Source organism: Telopea speciosissima, chromosome 9 (assembly GCF_018873765.1).
Source record: "Telopea speciosissima isolate NSW1024214 ecotype Mountain lineage chromosome 9, Tspe_v1, whole genome shotgun sequence".
NCBI lineage: Eukaryota > Viridiplantae > Streptophyta > Magnoliopsida > Proteales > Proteaceae > Telopea > Telopea speciosissima.
The window spans coordinates 11739385-11760887 of NC_057924.1; positions in this window are offsets into that span (position 1 = coordinate 11739385).

Sequence of the window (21503 nt, forward strand, 5' to 3'; positions counted from 1 at the left end):
AAGATATCTTAAGTTGAAGTTGGACTGCTCTAGAGCCTTCCAAATGGAATCTTTCGGTTGACAGAAAGATAACTTTTGATAATTGCGCTAAGGCCCTTGGAATCCGACCTCCTGCTTTACTTTGTCCCCGACCGACTGTCAATAATTATAAATAAACCCCTATCCACGGAAACAATCGTAACTTCTTTGTTTCAACTCGGAATCAAGTGCCTTTTGAACCGTTGCGAAGCTGACTCGACGGGCTACGTATCCATACTATTAACACCTCAAAATTATGCTAAGGGGCCCACTATAATCACATTCAAATTTGATTGGTTGGCGTGATTCTTTCAATGCTCAATCCAAACTTTATTTTCTCGACTCCTGGGCGCTTCCGACTATTCTTAGCATTTTTTGCTCCATTTTCACAAGAATTCACCTAAAACCTGAAAAGCACAAGAAAGCATCGAAGGAACTCTGTCCAATGTGGTAAAATGTATACTTTATGCCCTAGGATTTCACACATAAATGTGGTCATCAGATCTCATTAGTATACACAAGATCCTCACTGCTACCTTCATCCTCTTGCAGTTTCATTTTTGAGGAGGGGAAGTCTTGCAAAATCTCAGGGGTATCTCATTCAACACATCCTCCACGTCAAACCCCACCCCAAAGTGCGTAAAGACAGCCTTGAGTAACCTTCCATAGGGAAGGTACCTCTCATTGCGCCTAGTAGCTTTGAATGCCATTTTTCCAGTGATTATGTTAGGAAGATTGAGATAACGCCTGGTAATCAAGCAATAGGCCACAAAGGAAGTCATCAACCCAGCCTTGTCGAGATGTCAGGTAACTGGCAACAAATTAGCTTGCACTATCCGAGTAAACACCTTGGCAGTGGGGTGATAACTCGAGTAGTTGAAACTCCCATTTTCATTGCCACTCCTCAAGGCTCCACTGATGAGGGTGTGTTCTTCCAAGGTAAGATACAACAGACTACTTCACCCAGGTGGATAGTGAGTCAACTCCCCTTCATTTGAGATTCCAAGGATAGTAGCCAATTGCAAGGTAGTAAAGGAAATGTTTCTACCCTTAACCCTACTACGGATGCATAGGGTACCATCATCTTGTTCACTTGAACTGAGATTTTTGCATAAGAATATTTCAAAAGCTCCAGATACACGCCCTGATCGTACCGAAGCATGGCAGTCCACCCTAGTACAGCCAACCGCTTAGCAACCCTGAAGGATGAGAAAAGGCCTATGTGGACATCCCTCTCACTTAGCACGGTCTTGTTTGCACAGCTATTCATCCTATACGCATGCTCCCAAGATCGAAATAACACTTCGTCATATGGTTGTGGGGGCAGAATTCTGCCTCTACCTCTCCCCCCTTTCTTGTGCCCTGCCTCTACCTCTGCCCCTACCTCGGGCTCTACCGACAGCTCTTGGTGGCATGTTGTTTCCTACACATCAAAACAGAGGGAGAAACAAGGGACAAAAAAAAAATTTGTTCATAAGTTGATAGAAGGAATGAAAATTTTAAAGGGCAATGGCATGGTACCAACTAATCCATGTGATTGATAACTTAAACCAATGATTCCACACACCAAGAAAATTGACAAGTGCAAATATGATTGGGCATGATTGTAGAAATATAATGACACATGCATAAACCTAGATTCATAGGCATAGAAACATTCGTTATTGGTGCTAGAAAATTTACCCCAATTGTGGTTACAAATAGCTTGGTTATGCATAGAGGAATTCACTTAGACAAATTATCAAACACCTCACATGCACAATTTTGAGATTGAAAATTTCTAAACCAAGGTGAAAGAATTTTTGCATAGAGACCTTCATGATATCATAATGGTCAACTAGATCGTATGGAGATAGGAAAAGTGATGGAAACAAACAATTAATTAAAAGTGTGTTTGATGCATAATATAAAATCCCCCAAAACTTGAACCCTAATTGTAGAAATCGATTGGGCAATGGGTGAATTTAATTCTTGTGTGTGTGCTTGTGTTGTATCATGAACACTTTAGGAGTGGAATCACCTAATGTAGACACTGAATTTTGTCACCCCCCGGCGATGATGAGAACAGGACACGGACAGACATCGGTATCTCTCTCAAGAAGGACTCTTGTCCCTACATCTAAACCAAATCACCCTAATATCCCTAAAATGACTTATAAGACCCTTTTACCAAATGCTGAAGGAGGTACTGCTCATCCTCCCCCACCACGGCGCCGTGGACTCCTTCCCACGGTGCGGGGGCTCCTTCCACGATGTCGTAGGCTCCTTCCCACGACACCGTGGGGATGTGTACCGAATTTTCACGGCACCATGAGGGGGTGTGACATCAGCTTGCTGACGTCACCCACGGCGCCGTGGAGGACTTATCTGGCTAGGAGAGAGAGGGGACCCCTCCCTCATTTAACAAGCTTTTCTCGGGTAAGGAGACCCTCTAGGGCTTGTTTTGCCCCCTTTTCACCCTCTTTTCCTCTGTCTTTCCCTCGTGAGTATGTGAGTGAGTTGAGTTCTTCGACGTGGATAGATCCTTCGGTTATCCATCCAAGCATAGAGCGATTTTGCTCTTGGGTATTGTTATCCCGTTAGTGTACAGATAACAAAAAACCCCCTTCACAGCCGTTATTATGTCTGTATACAGATAACGAGAATCTCTTATATAGCCGTTACTCTGCCCGAAGTCTAAGGGACAAAACTCATCTCATATAGCCTCATTCTGTCCGACAAGAGAGAGACAAGCCGATTGTCCATCTCCACCTGAGCCGTGGGACATCACATATTTTGCCCTCAGTGCGCTTTCATTTATTTCTTGCATTTCTAGACAGGTATCTGCCTCTTTCCCTCTCATTATTTTTGGCATAATGTAGACAATTAAAGTAACTCATTTTAGTGTACATAGTAAATGATTTTTCTTTCTTTGTCATGATTAGTGCATCATAACTTAGCCTTACATGTTAGTATAAGATATATTATTAAGGGAGAATATTCAAAAACCAGCATCTAGTAGAAAGACCGGTTTATCCGGGCGAGGTGGGTGCCTAACACCTTCCCACCCTCGTAACCTGACTACTTACCCTGAATCTCTGACCAGACCATATGGAATCACGTAGCCCTTTCCGGTAACCCCGGATGGGGCTACACCCATTGGGTCCTAGGCCCTAACCCTAGGTGGCGACTCCATTTCTTTATAAAGTATGATCCCAATCCCCAAGATGATATATCGGAACGATATGCCGTTATTCATCGAAGCCAATCTTTGTCGCCATAAGGCTGAGGAACCCTCATCCCGAGGACCACGGTACTTACACCTAAGAACCATTAGGGATGGGATCATCCATGACTCCATGCCCTAAGAATGTAAGAGGAGAAACCCATGATACCCAAAACCTAGACAAGGAAGAGAAACACAAACTTGAGGGAAAAAAAAATTACCTTGATTGGAGACTCGATCAAGTGGAGGGATTGGATGGAGGTTAGAAATCCTTGGAAGATGTCTTAGTGTCCTCTCTTTTGGTGGTGGAGCCCTTTCTTCGAGTGTGAATGGTGTTTAGAATAAAAAGGAAATGAAGGTCATAGGCCTTCCTTAAAAAAAAAAAAAAACATGTTTTTGAAAACGGTAGGTGCATCTACTGTTTTTCAAGAAGTTGTTCCTACGTTTTTGCCACTGTCGATAAACGATAGATGAAAATGGTAGGAACAGTAAAATTTTTTGCATCTACTGTTTTACATGTGTTCCTACCATTTTCTCTCTGCCTAAAAATGGTAGAAATAGTAACTACCTCTGCTCCTACCGTTTTAGTCAAAATACTTCTACCGTTTTATGTTTTTAATGGGTTCTTGTTGGACTTTGTTTGCAGGTGTTTATGGGGCCCACTCCCCCTTGCTTGGACAACCCTATACCAATAAAATGGCTTATATAACCTCTCCTTTAATGCACTAACCTTATTACATTGTACATCACTAACGGTGCATGTGTTTGGGGAAAATTTAACATGACCGGACCCAGGGTCATTTAGGGAATTTTGTTCCTTGTGGAGTTTTCATGCATAATTGACGCTCCTATTGTGTATAATTCTAATAATTCTCAATTGTTCCCTCTAGGGCATAGTGATGGTTCTAACTTAGAGTAACTTCGAAACTGCTGCCAATCTAGGGCGAGAATGGGCTGAGAGTACGGATTCGGCTAACTTACCACCTCCGCCAACTCTTCCACCCTGGCCCGACCCGCATGCCGTTGGGGGTTTCGACACTTCTATTCCTCCTCCCCCATGGCCGGGATTGTCAGCTCGTGAGGTCACCAACCTAGTGGGTGACATCCTCAAGGATTTTTTAGTGGAACAACAACAGTACATGGAGACCATGGTGACGTAATCAGAATTGCGTCAAGTGCGCCTCTTGACCCAAATAGGAGCCCAATTCCAAGCATCTTTAACCGATCAAGTGCCACGGACTCGAACTACCCCTCCACCACCTGGGGCTGCTATACCACCTCTTATGGCGTATACTCCACCTCCCCAAGGGCATCATGCCGCACCAATGGTAAACCCCATGGTATCGATTGTGGAGAGGTTTCAAAAATTGAAACCAAAGAACATTGTCGGGCCCACAAGTGACTTACTCCTTCCCTCCAAGTGGGTACAACAGATGGAGAAAATATTTGACTTATTGGGCTGCACTGATGAGAAGAGGATAACTTGTGCCGGTTTCTAACTAGAGGGGGAAGCCGAAGCTTGGTGGAAGTGCGAGCGTGAAACCCTCATGACCCAATAGCCTAACCTCTCATGGGATCAATTCAAGGCTGCATTTTACCAGAACTATTTTCCCAAGAATTTTAGGAAAAAGAAAGAGGCTAAGTTTATGTCTCTCGTTTAGGGTACGAGGTCAATGATAGAGTACCAGCAGAAATATGAAGAATTGCACTATCTCGCACCTCCTCATCTTAGAGATGACCAAGAAAAGGCAAGCAGGTTTGAGAGGGGTTTGAGGAATAGTATTGGGGCTATAGTGGTGACTCATAACCTTCGAAGGTACGCTGATGTGGTCCAAATGGCCAAGACGGTTGACGACTGACAGAGAGATACCTCCCACACACAGTATGGGGCCGGGAAACGGCCCATGTCATATCAGGGGAACCAAGGGCCCAATAAATTTCGTAGGCCGTACTATGCCAACCCCGCACCATTCCAGTTTAGGAGGTTTGAGGCACCCCAGCCATCGCGTACGGTCCAGTCTACTGCTTATTCATAGTCTGCAGGCCCTACCCGATGCTTCGCCTATCAGCAGTATGGGCACATTTCCAAATACTACCCCCAGCAGAATACTGATGTGCCTCAGCCTGCACCTTCTCGACCACCTCCACCCCACCCAGTTGGTCGTGCTTTTCAGCCTCACCAAGGCAACAGGGTACTTGGGCAAGTGTTCGTAGTTACCAACGCTGAGGCAGAAAGCACACCAGGAGTTGAAGGAATTACAAACTCAGTTGCAAGATTTTTTAAAGAAAGGTTTTATTTGACCCAGTGTGTCTCCATGGGGAGCACCGGTCCTTTTTGTTAAGAAAAAGGACGGTAGTATGCGGATGTGCATCGATTACTGGGAGCTTAATAAGCTAACCATCAAGAATCGGTATCCAATACCAAGGATAGATGACTTTTTCAATCAGCTGTAAGGAGCAAAAGTCTTTTCTAAGATTGATTTGAGATCTGGTTATCACCAACTCAAGATCAAGGAGAGTGACATCAGCACTGCTTTTTGGTCTAGATATGAGCATTATGAGTTCTTAGTTATGTCTTTCGGGTTGATAAATGCCCCAGTTGCATTCATGGAGCTAATGAACAGAGTCTTCCAAGATGTACTTTACAAGTTTGTCATCGTGTTCATCGACGACATCTTAATTTACTCCAAGAGTAAGGAAGAGCATGCCATTCATCTTAGGCTGGTTTTACAAAGACTTAGGGAAAAACAATTGTACGCCAAATTTAGCAAATGTGAATTTTGGCTACACCAGGAGGTATTTTTAGGTCACATCGTCTCTAAGAAGGGTATAGAAGTGGACCCAGGGAAGGTACGGACGGTACTGGACTGGGAATCACAGAAGAATGTGGGGGAAATTTGAAGTTTCCTTAGATTGGCCAGTTATTACAGGAGATTCATCAAGAATTTCTCTCGCATATCAACATCGATGACTAGACTGACTCGAAAAGGGGTGAAATATGAATGGTCAGAGGGGTGTGAGAAGAGCTTCCAGGAACTGAAGAAGAGGTTGATTAGTGCCCCAGTTCTGACACTCCCATCAGGTACTGGTGGCATGACTGTCTACGGTGATGCATCTAAATTGGGGCTTGGATGTGTCCTAGTGCAAAATGGCAAGGTGGTTGCTTATGCTTCTAAACAACTGAAAGACTACGAGAAGAACTACCCTACCCATGACTGGGAATTGGCGGTTGTAGTGTTTGCTTTGAAAATATGGCGTCACTACTTGTATGGAGAGAAGAGTCAGATCTTCAGTGACCACAAGAGCTTGAAGTACTTCTTCACTCAAAAGGAATTGAATATGAGATAGACACGATGGTTAGAGCTGATGAAAGACTATGACTGTACTATCCAGTATCATCCAGGCAAGGTAAATGTGGTAGCTGATGCACTCAGTAGGAAATCACAAACCTTCTCCCTGGCAGTGTTGACAGTCAATGAGCGGCTTATAGAGGAAGCCAGAATGATAGAGTTAGAACTATTAGTTGATAGTACCACCTTTTCACTTGTCGCCTTGACAGTACAGTCTTCATTGGTAGAGAGGATCAAGGAAGCTCAACCCGCCGATGCGAAACTACAGAAGTTGATAGATGGCATTTAGGAAGAGATGCAAGAGGAATAAGATTTTACCTTGTCTAGACATGGCACACTTTGATTCAGAGGTAGGTTGTGTATACCCAATGATGAGTGGTTGAGGAGAGAAATTTTGAATGAAGCCTATTATTCTCCATATTCTGTACATCCCGGCAACACCAAGATGTACAAGGATTTGAAGTTATATTTTTTGTGGATAGGAATGACAGTTGACATGGCAACATTTGTGTCGAAGTATCTCACCTGTCAGAAGGTTAAGGCAGAGAGGCATCGAACCTATTGGCTTTTATAATCACTTCCGATCTGGAATGGAAGTGGGAACACATCACCATGGACTTCATCACCGGATTGCCCTTAACAGCTAAGGGGGTTGATGCCATTTGGGTGATTGTTGATCGGCTCACCAAGACCACGCACTTTATTTCGATAAAGGTGGCCTATCCTATAGACAAGTTTGCAAAATTGCACATGGACAATGTTGTTCGCTTGCACAAGGTTCCAGTGAGCATTATTTCGGATCATGATCCCAGATTCACATCAAGGTCCTGGAGTAGTTTCCAGCAGGCTATGGAGACACTACTGAATTTTAACATGGCCTTCCATCCATAAATCGATGGTCAGTCAGAGAGGACCATACAGACACTGGAGGATATGCTCAGAGCTTGTGCCATCGATATGAAGGGTTATTGGGATGAACATATTTCACTCATTGAATTTGCTTACAACAACAACTACCAAGCTACTATTGGTATGACATCGTTCGAGGCACAGTATGGTAGAAGGTGACGAATGCCATTGTACTGGGACGAAGTGGGTGAGTGAAGAATATTGGGACCTGAATTGATACATGCTACATGTGAGAAGGTAGACTTGATTAAAGCCTGAATCAAGGCGGCACAATCGAGACAGAAAAGCTATGCAGATTTGAAGCGGAAGGATCTCGAGTTTAGTGTGGGTGACAAGGTATTACTTCGAGTATCACAAACAAAAGGAGTGTTACGATTCGGCAAGAAAGGGAAGTTGAATCCTAGATACATTGGACCATATGAGATCCTAGCAAGAATCAGAACCGTGGCATACCGGCTGGCTCTATCCTCGTCATTGGCATATTCATGATGTGTTCCACATATCGATGCTACGAAAGTACATTCCGGATCCAACCAACATCTTGACACATGAACCACCTAAACTTTCTGAAGGCCTGACCTATATAGAAGAACCTGTGAAGATTCTCAAGAGGAATGAGCACGATCTTCGCAATCGTGTCATCTTTTACGTGAAGGTGGAAGTATCTTGGGAACATGAGAGCGAGGTTCAAGCAAAGCACCTTCACTTATTCGACATGACAGGTAAATCACTATGGGCGATGATACTCAAACCGTCTCATAAGGTCATTGATCTTGAGATAGGAGAGGTCATCGAAGATAGGTTCATCGACAAGGACAGGGAGAAATTTGTTGATAAAGGAGTGTTCTGGGCATTCCCTCCATAGGCGGACTAGCAAAGCCCACACCGGTTTCCTATACTACTTTACGAAGATTGGGGGTAAGCCATTATTCATGTATTCCACTTATAAGCATAATTAATATTATATATAGATAGTCAATTGGGCTTGCGTGTATAGCACTCTTTAATTTAAGAACGGAGATGGCCTATGGGCCTTATTTGGGTTGTAAAGCCCAATGACTTAAACTACAACCTAAAGCTTATGCCTACCCAAACATGCCTTAACTAAATAAGACCTAAGGCCTTGGACCTAACCAAATACACCCTAGCTGGCCATGCGAAGTAAATAGGGGTAAAGCCACTATTCCCTTCACATTCTTACCCTAAATCGATTGGGGAGGAGAAAGAAGAGAAAGAAGAAGAGATAGAAGGAAGAGAGGAGGGAAGGAGGACCTACTCACCTCACCACCCCATTTGGTAAGTCCCTCACCTAACCACCTTTACCTCTTCTCATCCCCATTAATCTCTACACCTTGGACTTTAGAGTGATGACCTATCATTAATGGTTTCAACAACCTATTGGAGGAACCATTAATGGAAGATGCTAATGCCTTCTTGATGGGGCAAGTAGCCTTGGATGCTTCCATCTTTTCCCATTAAATGACCTAGATCAACAATGCCAATTCTAGAACAAGGATGGGTAAGTTAGGGTTTATTGATTTACAAACCCAACACCCATCTTATGTTTAAGCCTTGATTGTAAACCCTCTTGATTGGGAGACCTAAAGCCCTAGCTTAGGGTAATATTCATAGCTGAGAATGCATGCTATAAACGTAGAATATACCCAATTGAGCCAAGAAACCAAACCCCCATGACAAATGTTTAATATGAGTTTTATTATGTAAAAAGGTAGTTGCAGTCAGGTAAAAATGGTAGGAACAGCCCAGGTGCCCATCTACCTTTTTATGACCTACCTTCCTACCGTTTTCTCTCTACCTAAAAACGATAGGAACAACCCATAAGTGTTCCTACCATTTTACATATTTTACCTTTTTAAAACCCTTGTTGATTCCTGTCCTTTTGGTGAGCTCAGTAGTTATCTTTTGTGTGTCTTAATGTGTATTTAGGGTACCCAAATACATGGGTCGACTCACATTTTAAGAACGTAGGATCACTTGTGGTTTGATCGAACCAAAACTCAAGGTGAGGAAATCGGATATCGGAACCTATTTTGAAATGTTTTATGCTTCATGGTTGTGGTTTATATATATGTACATACTTGAATGATTGTCGAGATTGATTCGATATATGGTTCATGTGTCATGAGGAACATATTGATGGTAATGTTTGCATGTTGAGTGTAGATGCGAGGGTGCATTTTACTTTCAGTCTTTCTATTGCGATGCAATATTGGAATGAGAACGTGCGGTGTGTGTTGATATGGATAAGGATATGTGATGAGAATAAACATGGTAATGTGTGTCAAGAGGGTATGGATGTGTGATGTGAATAGACATGGCTATACATGAATGGGAATGAATTGGTTATGTATGTGAGAATGGATGTGGTTTTATATTGAAATGCGGGAACGACTAATGATTATAGAATGTGTGAGAATAATGGTATCCAAGTGCCGTAGTGTGCGCCGGGCTTGGGATCGATAACTATATTATGATCGAATGGGTGAGTATAAAGCTAGAGGGAGCGAGAGGATAGCGACCCTGATGGCGGGACTATGGACTCGGCCTCTGGCCTACACGTGTACATACCCTTTTAGGCATTAGATGTTGTTGTTTAGGTTGATACTGTACCCAGTGCTACTACCCTTGCCAACAAGGGTTTACATGTTGGACAATCCCCCACGGGGAAACCAGCAATTCTGGCTGAGGACTAGGAGCGGTGATTCCGATGTAGGACCGAAACAGTGGCAGTGGGATTAACTGTGGAGGTTTGCTGGGTAAACCAGCAAATTCTGGTTGAGATACTAGGATCGGTGAGTCCGATCGAGGATTGGGACCAGTAGGCTCCCAGCACAACTCGGGTTTGACATCGTCGGATAGGCCATCCGCGTGTGAGAGGTGGAGGACCGGGGATGCTACCTAGGATGTTGCAATAGTATTATACCTGACTTAGAGGCTAGAGTTAGGTGCGCATGTAATCTTTATCTTCATGCATCATAATATTATCATCCATGCATGTTGTAACCAATTACATTATTCGGTTTGCTCATTGGACTCAGTGGAGCTCATCCCTCGAGGAAACTTCTTTTTAGATGGTGATGCAGGTATGGAGGAGCCAAGAGGTTCGAAGTTCATGGCCCCTGAGGGCAACACTGGCGAGGACTGGTGGACCCTTGAGGAAGGGGAGCATGGACCAGGTTGCTACTGTGAGGCTTGCTACCAGGGAGAGTAGCTTTATGGGATGCTGGGCTGGTGGCCTCTTTTTGGATATTTTACTCTTGATTTGGATACTTACCATTTTATCATTTTGGGGTCCCGTCATGAATGATGTATTATTTATATATTATTTAATGCATAAGTCCTAATGGAAAGATAATATGGTTTCGAATATTGTTGTAACCGACTGATGAACCTGGATAATCATCGACTGTTATGGTATTTATATTATCGCATAGTTTCCGTTACTCTAAATTATTATTATTATTATTATTATTATATATATATATATATATTATCTTGCCTTGTTATGTCACGTGTGGTGTAGACGAGTTGGCTTAACTCCTGCATCTGTGATCCTGACGGTAGTGTAGGAACGTATTTATACGCTTCGATCACAGATTCCGGTGATTCAAAAAACAGGGTGTGACATAGTGGACCAAAACAATTAGATAGGCAAGGGAGCTTGCTAAGCCCGGCTCATGATGCACGTACGGTTGTCCATTCTCTCAAGTCTCACTCACCCACCCACATATTAGGCTATGTAATCAACCGGAAATATTTTCCATCAATCAGGGTCGTTAATGGAATTTTCATAATTTTTTTTATAAAAAGCTATATAGACAATAATGAAGGCAGGGGATATTGGATTCCAACAACAGCGGAAGACTACTAGGGACTACTTGACGGTCAAAATTTATGAATTGCATTGGCAGGAAAATCAACTAACTAGAGACAAACAGTGGTATGTCCGCACAACACCAGTGGCAATCTACTAAATATAATGTGGTTTAAGTATGTGAAATATTACAAACCCAAAAGTTAAGCATAAGTAATGTCATATAACAAAAGCGCATGAAAAAGGTACATAGTGAAGTCATCCGAAGGGCGTTCGGCCTCCACATGGCATGCAACCAATGCATTCAAACTCCTCTATAATATAAAAATGTTAATCAACTTAGTGAGAGTTTGGGGAACACACAGTGAGTAAACCATAGTAACCTAAAAAAACATGTTGTGTATGAAGTTGAAGGTCCACACAATATTCAACAAGAAAAACATATGATTTAAGGATAGGAAAATAGAGAACACATTGCACATTTTTCAAGCACTTAATGGGATAAATACACACAATAATCCATACTATCATGCATAGCTACACTAGACAAACCAATTTGATGTACGGACATCTAGGGTATCTTATACTATCACGAATAGTCAGACATCAAACCGGTTCAAGTCAGGGCAAACCAAACATGATAAACGAATCCCACAACTTCCCATACCACCAGGATGACTAATGCATCAAGTCTAGTTTACAATTGCACACCATGCAAGATTCATTAATCACCTAACTAAGTCAAGTAATTAGTGACATTTCATGTCCACAATAGCTTAAGGAGTTTACTGATATCCACTTGGGCCGGTTATCCCTCCACCCCAGGCGAACTCGGGAGAGACACCTCGCCACCCGCAGGAACATGCCACCACTCAAGTGAAACCAGGAGAGATCTGACGGCAGCTCTATGAGCTCTGACCTTGATATTCCATCCATCCCAAGCGCAAAAGGGAAGTCTTATGGTAACCCCATCTCCCCCAGATGCATCCGGGATGAGACCCCCCAATTTGTAGCCCCTTATTTGTGAGGAGTGATAGTCCACATGTATTATAAATACCAAAACTAATCATACAATTCATGCATTACATTTTCATTGAATAAATCTCATAACAATTCATATCCATAAGCATCACCTACATAGATACCTCTTGTATTTTAAGGCTCATTCCAGCTTTGGATTTAATTTACTCACTTCACTATGGTAAAAGATATACTCTCAACTTTAATGTTCAAGTCTAGGTTTTTTTTTTCCTCTTTGCTTTTCCTTTGTTTTATAGTTCACTTATTAAGTCATTAATTCATTTACCCTTCTTTCTCCCAATTCTTTTAATTTAAACCATCCCTATGCATTATCATCTGATTCAAGTACCCTAAGTTTTCAATATTTAATCTAATGTTACTTCAATCCCTTACTTGTATATGACTTCTCTAATTATCTTATAGCTTATATTTATATACATATATACCTATACATAATTATCACTAATGATAAGTCCATATATATATGTATTATACTTAGATCCATTTATTCACATTAAGTTCTAATAGGGCTAATGTTGTATTTTTAGTCCATTACTTTCATGATAGGTTACATTAGGTTCTCATTTGGGTTTATGATATAAGTTAGTCCATGATTTTTTTCTAATTATAGCTCATGTGATTAGATTAGGTTCCATTAAGTTGTATGCCATTTATTTTTTCTAATTAAATCTCATGTGATTAGCTCAGGCCTAAAATGATCATAGGTGAGGTTGTGAAGAATGACATGCATAGTCTGGGTCTTGTGCTAATATGACCTCAGATAAAGCCTATTGGAGTGCAAGAATCCAAGTTGTCGACACCATGTAGCTGGAATTTTCAAGATTTCTTGGGCTATCTTCCTTCCTCTTACGTTCATTTTTTTTTTTCATTTCTCACTTTCCTTATCTCATTTCTTCATTTTTATTATCCATTCCTCTTACTTTCCTTTCCTGTTGTGAGGACATCAATTTTCCCATGTGAGGTCCTCAGTTTCCTTTACTTTGTTTTGAAAGAATCCATGTAACCGACCCCATTTAGTTGGATAATTAAGGCTGAGTTGTTGTTGTTTTTAACATGTTCCATATACTCATATTAAGGTCCCTTAGAGTGTAGTATACATAAACAGTCCCATATCTTCATAATATCATTCATTTGAATACATTAGTTCCATTAAAGTCACATATATGTGAAAACAGTACATTAACTATGTATGTTATATATATATATATATATGGTTTCACATACTCACAACAGCCCCATTAAGTTCATTAAATCTAGTCCAAATTAAGGAGCATGATGAGCATACAATTGCATGTTTTATAGAAGCATTGTATATTTGTACGCATAAAATAAAAACTAAATTAATTCTTTTAAATCCACTATACTAGGCCCATCAACTGTATGAAATCAAGGCCCAAAAAGAAGCCCAAAAATAAAACCCATTTTCCCTTCATTTGCTAAACCAAAATTGTGGTCTATTTTCTTCGATCAACCTCCCTTCATTTTCTTTCTTTCTTGTTTTTTTGTTTTTTTTTTTGAAACCAGTGGGCAAGAAAACCACCTCAGCACCCTTTGATGACACAAACATACACGCACCAGGGAGGGGGTGCTCGGCCTCCTTGGCTCTCTCTCTCTCTCTTATTGGATGTGCATGATCATGTGCAATACACGATACCTTATCCCCATCCAACGGTTGTACATACGGTCGTGCATCATGCATGGCCATATACAAAACCTTTTGCCATCTTTTTAATAAAAATTTTCCTTCATCTTCAAAAAGAATGAACTTCTCCATTGATGATGTACTCTATGTTTGGACGTCCAATTCTTCCTAATCTAATAGTATTACTACTCACACACCTTTTTATTGAGTTCAATAAGAGGCTTTAGATGTTTATGGTTAAAGGATTCTTCTTCATGGGAAGGAGAATTTTTGCCTTCTCCGAATGAGCAATGGATTGACACGTTGTCAGTAAAATGAAATTTTCCATGTATTAAAGGACAAACATGATATATATTAAGGGAAAAAACGTCGCAATGCAACTGATAAAGAAGGATAAACGCAACGTTAAACGCACCAAATCAAGATCAACCGTTGATTTTAATCCAAAAAATCTTAACCGTTCAAGATTTTAACCCATAACTGGCTAAACCCTAGTTTTCTTCTCCGAGGACCACCGCCACTGGAACCCTAGTTCTCACTCATTTTCTTCTTCGTCTTCCTCACATGCTGAAAGCCCCTGCAACGTCGCCCCTCTCCTTCTCTTTCGCAAAGGCAATGAACACCACTGCCCCAACTCGTCTCCCTACGGACGAACCTACCCTCGTTCTCACCCTTCGCATCAATTCTAAATAAATGCAGAGAGAGAAAATCTAACTTGTACTCTGTACAACCATGGACACATGAAGGAAGATAAAAATAGATAAACAGAAACAGAGTAATGGTAGATCGGCTTTGAATCTGTTAGTCTTCTTCTTCTTTATTAATGGTAGATTAATTTTTGAGGTTAAGGGTAAGGAAATTTAAATAGGTCCAAGATTTGCAAACCCAAATCCCATAAGGGCTGGAAACATAAGGTTTGACTAAAATTTTTCATGAAAACCAGCTAATTTTTAAGACTATAGTCAGAGACTTCAATCATGATGTGTTGAACAATGTTGTTCTTCGTGGAGACTTAAGAGATTTTTTTTTCCTTTTTTGGGGGTGCGAGACTTCAGAAGATTAGAAACACAATCCAACGGAGAAATCCCCAAATCAAGAACTCGAATCCAACGGAGTCATCCAGAATCGTTACCTCATGTAGGCGGAGATGACTGTTGCTCTTTCATGGTAGTAGCAAGCAGCGCCTCTTTCAACCCTATTCACGCCTTCCCTCTTCCCAACTCCTCCCCTCACCCCTTACCCCCATCCCCTTTTTCCCCATCCCAGCCCCCCACCCATGCTCTGTTTTTTCACCCCATCTCAGCAGGGTTCCACTTTTTTCTTTAGGAAGATGACAGAGATTCATTGATGGTAACCGATGGAGAGAGAGAGAGAGAGAGAGAGAGAGAGAGAGAGAGAAAGAGAGATCAATTTCACGGTGTCTCTCGATTTTCGTCGGCGCCGGTGAGAAATCCAGCTCTGAAACCAGAGTAAAAAATGAGAGAGAAGAGACCTGTAAGAGCCGGTAGTAACTTAAAAGATAAATAAAATAATAAACAATTACGCTTGATTTAGAATATATCAACGGGCTTGATTTAAGCTGCTGCGTTTAGTGTTGCGTTTAACGAAAACACCCGTAACGCTGCTACCACCCACTCTATAAGGCCAAGGAAGAGAGAACGTAAGGACAAGAGATGCATGCTTAGCTACGGAAATACTTTTACCTCTTGCCTTTTTCATTTTGACTCCGTTTGATTGCAAGGGGAATGAAAAGGATGGGAAGGTCTAATTTTCAAACCTAAAAAAGAAATTTTTGTTATCATTACCCCATGTGATTATATAAATTATTTATATTTTTTATCATATTTAGTAATGAAACATTTTACATGTAATATTTATTTTACATTTTAAACCAAAGGTAAATGAATTTAAAGTAAAATGGAATTTAATAACCAAATATGGAATGATTTGAAGTTAGTGATATTGTCACATGGGGTAATGAATACAAAAAAAAAAAATTTCAAGTATGAAAATTTTACTTTTCTTTTCTTTAATTTCCCTTGCAAACAAACGGAGCCTTTATTAGTACTATTATATGAAATTTATGGAAACTGCACTGACTTTGCAGTTTACACTTTTTTTAAAAAAGACTACCACGAATGTGGTGTCGTACCGCAACGTACTAAACAGTGGAATACACAGCTATTGAAGTCATGACCATGAGATACGATTTTGCACAACTGTATTGCCTTGATTTGGACCATGAGGTATGATTTTGCGCCCACCTCGCTTGTCATTGCTCCCCCATTCGTACATTGTTCAGTCCAAGTTGCATGTATGCACTATTTCAAGATTTGTACTACTGAGTGGGCGAAAAAGATCTTGTGCATCTGAGCAGCCGGGCTGCATGTGTAGCACCAAACTCAAGGCGCTGCACTTTGACTGCCTTACCCCTGCCCAAACACCTTGTTCGAGTAGGGGTAAGGTGATCAAAGCGCGCTGCCTTGAGTCTGGCGCTGCACATGTAGCCCAGCTGCCCGGATGCACAGGATCTATGTCCCCGAGTGGGTGGGTTTTTTTTCATGAAATTGATTCTATTATTTTTGTCGAGGTTGTTTCCCTTTGTGGTATGTTGTTTGGATGTCAAGGGAAAAAATTAGTAATATGTAATGGAAATAATTAGAGGGCGGGCTTTGGTGCAATGGTAAGATAGGTTCGATTTTAGAAAACCTCTTTGTGAAAGCATCTCCAGATTCCAGACCTCGCAGAAACTGGATCGTTTAACATCTTATGGGTATGGGAACAATAGAGAGATCATTATTGACTTTTTACAATAGAGATACAATAATAATGACTTTAGATGGGTGTACTTTTCCTTCCCCCATGATTGATAAAAGAGCAGTTTCATTGGTGGAATTGTACTCCTCACCTTTCAATGAAAACTGAAAATTCTGGTGGCAACAACCATCAAACAAGTTTGGATGGATTGGGTTTGGGTTGAGCTAAGAGGACTCAGGGTTGAGCCAGGGTTGGGCTACAGATGATGTAGAATAGACGGTCAAATATAATGGTAAAAAATAAAAGTAGAATGGTAAAAAATGGAAAACGGATGATATGGCCGTATGAATTTTAAACATGAATATTTCAAAAAATAAAAATAAAAATACAGTACTATTAGCATATGCATTTAAGAATTTTTAATTGGCACGAAGAGTCCCTCCAGAGTTCACTTTGGGTCTCTCCAGTGAGTGCCCTTCACCTATTGCGAGTTGTCCACATCATCCATTCGGATTCTGGTGGCAACAACCGTCAAACCAGTTTGTATTTCAATCTATAGAAAATGAAACCTAAAATGATAGAGAAAAAGAATGGAAATTACAAACAACAATCACATAGTGGACACACAAAGATTTTTATGGTTACCAAAATTGTTTACGTCCACAGTGAGTTGATTTTAGGGGGAATTTCCCAGATCTACTAGATTAAAAAAAGATTTACCAAACCTCCATGTGAGTAAAAGAAGTTAAATGAATAACCCAAAATACCCCCAACATTCTTCTCTCTCTCCTTCTTCTTCTCCAATGGAACCAACCACTCTCTCCTACAACCACTCCCTTGATCCCCCTCCCTTGCAATCCCGCCCTACCCTTCTCCTTGCAAACCCTCCCTATACCATCACCTCCACCGCCAGCCACCCCTAAGATTTCATATTCGTCTTCATTAGTGCAGTTTTTTTTTTTTATTTGATGAAAACTTCATTAATGCAGTTGATTTTGCCTTCTCTATTGCAGAAGACATTGCCATGATTTTTGACGTGCCTCAGGGAAGAACAGTGACCAGGTATTAGCAACCCTTAAAATATCTCAAAAATCTCATGTAGCTTCTGAAATTTGATCTCGAATCCTTACAATCCGTCCTTGTTTTCACTTGCTTTACAACAACATACTCAGAATTTATACAAGTAAAACAGCTTGGATTCTCTATTAAAGAGACTGAAGCAGACAAGTGACGAAACAGAGAAAAATGATTTCCAAAAAGGCAAACAAGGGGTGTGGAAGAAGGGTTTTTTTCTGCCATTTTTTGAGCCATCGTTAAATGGTAGTGGCAAAAAAACATAGACAGAAAGAGATCTCGGTATCTATCCAAATAGAAAGAGGAAGAAATCCCAACTTGCTGTGGTCTAAAATCCTTCCATCGAAAGGAGAAACAAGGAGGAGAAATTTTGACACAGACATCGAGAAATAACAAAAATTGAAACTTCAAAACAAATTAGAAATAACAACCACCAACCCAAACCGGAAAACCTAGAATAGGAAGAAATCCACCAAAAATACCCAGATTCTTCGAATTGCCGAAAGCAATAATTTTAGAGAAACTAAAAACACAAAAGACCCATGTATCAAATGGGACAACATTAAATGACCAAAACAACAAAATAAATTCAATTTCTCAAAGCAAAAAGTAACCTTTTTTTTTCTTCTCTAGATCATCATATGACGCGTACTTCAAAACCCACATCATAAACATGAAAACAAGAGACGAAGAAAAAAAATTAAAGCATGATGAGAGCAAAAAAGAAAAAGAAATTTACTCGGATTTGGTTTTAGATTCTTTTGTTGGAAGAGCACGTCAGAAATCACAGCGATGTCTTCCGCAACAGAGAAGACAAAATCAACTGCACTAATGAAGACGAAGATGAAATCTTAGGGGTGGCTGGCAGTGGAGGTGGTGGTACAGGGTGGGTTTGCAAGGAGAAGGGTGGGCGGGATTGCAGGGGATGGGGATCAAGGGAGTGGTTGCAGGAGAGAGTGGTTGGTTCCATTAGAGAAGGAGGAGAGAGAACGATGTTGGGGGCATTTTGGGTTATTCAGTTAACTTCTTTTACAAACATGGGGGTTTGGAAAATCTTTTTAAATCAAGTAACTTATAAATGTAAAACATATTTTACAGCTACTGATTTTGTAAATCTTTTTTTAATCTAGTAGATCTAGGAAATTCCTCCTTGATTTTATCATCCGAGAATGCGAAATCAACCTGGAATACATTCCAAGAATGCATATCAAATACAGTCGAGATTTGCTTCACTATTAATAGAGAATAGAGTTACAACCGCTTGTTCTCGCACCTCTCTTAGATTGATTTTGGCTAAAGAACCTTCGCTACAAATTTATAATGAAACTTTATACAGAAATTTGATCAAAATACTCATATAACTCTAAAAAAATTTAAGAAAAATATTAAGGCAAAAGGTTTCATAACTGAGACTCTTTGATAAAAACTAAAGCCCTCTTTAAAATACCAAAACCCACCTCTTACGTATGAAGCCTCTGAAGGCGATATCCTACACAAAACCCATCCCCCAATGTTAATACATAGAGGATCCAAATTATAGGTAGGAGTTTCTATTTTAGCATTTAAGTGTATCAGATTGGGTGGACCACAATGTGTGGCTAAGGCCTTTCTACGTGGTCTGTTTCTCTGTGAAATGGACTTTTGGCTTTAAAGGCAACAAATACCACAAATTTTTCAGGGAAGGTAGTGACACAATAGCCAATGCGTGGGGCCCTTGGCATTTGTCTGCTAGCCTTTATGGTAGTTGGGTTTTTAATTAGCTAATTTCTTTATGGGACCTGTCAAAATGACACTTCCATAGATTTTTAATTGTTTTACACATTTTCTGAGTATAAATGTAAAATGACTAGATTTAAAAGAAAAAAATTATATTAAAAAGATTAAAAAAAGTAAAATTATAAAATATTTAACACCTTGGTGTCGATAAGAAAATCCATTTTTCATTTATCTCTTTAATAAAGATTAGTCGAAATTACTATTCTATTGAAAACCTTTTTTTTTTTTTTTTGTTTTTTCTCTTTTAATGTTTGGCAAAAGGTTTTGTACATGGTCATACAAGACCCTCCTTGGATGCGACAACAGGCGTGGTGACGAATCCCTCCTCCTCATTTCGTATGTGTCGGCTCACTTTTGCCTAAAGCAATCGTCCATGAAAAGCCTCCCCTTAATGTTTTAATTTTTATTTTTAGGGGAGAATTTTCATACACGATTGCGCATGGTGCACGATCGTGTTTTCAACCATTGATGGGCATGATCGTGTACAGTACACGATCTTTCATCCCCATTTAACGGTTGAAGACACGATCGTGCACCATGCATGACCATATACGAAACCTTGTCTTATTTTTAATAAAAATTTTCCTTCATCCTCAAAAAGAGTGAACTTCTCCATTGATCATGTCTATGCTCGGACTTTAGATTTTTCCTATAATTCCTACTTATACTTGTATTTCTTAATTTTTTTTTTCAATAAAAATATATTTCTTAAGTTCAAATAAGAGGATTTAGTCATTTAGATGGTTATGGTGAAAGGAATCTTCTTCATGCCAAGGAGAATTTTTGCCTTCTTCGAATGAGCAATGGATTGATATGTTATCTATTTTTTTTTTTTGATAAAAAGAAATTTTATTGAAGAGGAAGACAAGAGGGGTGTCGGACATCTTGATTACATAATTCAAGAAACCAAGGAGTGGAAATTGACCATGCTATCTTACTTGCCAAAGATAGAGCCTTCCTAGTTAAAGAGTCCGTGATCAAATTCATTGGATTGACACGTTGTCAATAAAAGGACAAACATGATATATATATATATAAAAGGGCCCACATATCACGGAAGAGAGAGAATGTAAGGACCAGATGCATGCTACGGAAACCCTTTTTCCTTTTTCTTTTTCATTTTATTAGTACTATTATATGAAATTTCTGGAAACTGCACTGACCTTGCAGCTTACAATTTTTCTTTTTTAAAACATTAAAACACTACCACGAATGTGGTGTAGTACCGCATCGTACAACTTTGAACAGTGTATTACACAGCTATTGAAGTCATGACCGTGAGATACGATTTTGCACAACTGTATTGCCTTGATGTGGCCCATGAGGTACGATTTTGCGCCCACCTCGCTTGTCATTGCTCCCCCCCCACCATTTCAAGATTTGTACTACTGACTGGGTGGGTTTTTTCTTCTTGAAATTGATTGTGGGCCGTGGGAAGAACCTTTTACCCAAATAGTAGAAACCAATTTGTATTTCAATTCTGATCCTATTTGCAAAAGAGAGGAAGATTGGAAGATTTGAGAGATCTCTGATTCACAGATATAGGCGCAAGGAATTGTTGAAAAAGATTGCAGCTGAGATCCGCAAGGTGAACCTGCACATCGGAAAGTCAACAGGCATGATAGGAAAGCTAACCAGAGTGAGTTGGGGGACTCTTCGACGCCTAAGTCAGATCTCAGAGAAACATTAGTAATGGAGTCAAGATAAAAGAGTAGTTGATTTAAGACAGTATGATTTCAGATGTGTGCTTTGATTACCCTAGTTCCATTTATATCACAAGGAAGGAATGTTCTGAGTCCACGTAAGCGTTAGGGTCAATTGGTCCTAGGTGTACACAAGACACATTCTTCTTGAGGGGGCGGTTAACTGATTTGCTACTCGCGTCGTAGGAAATCT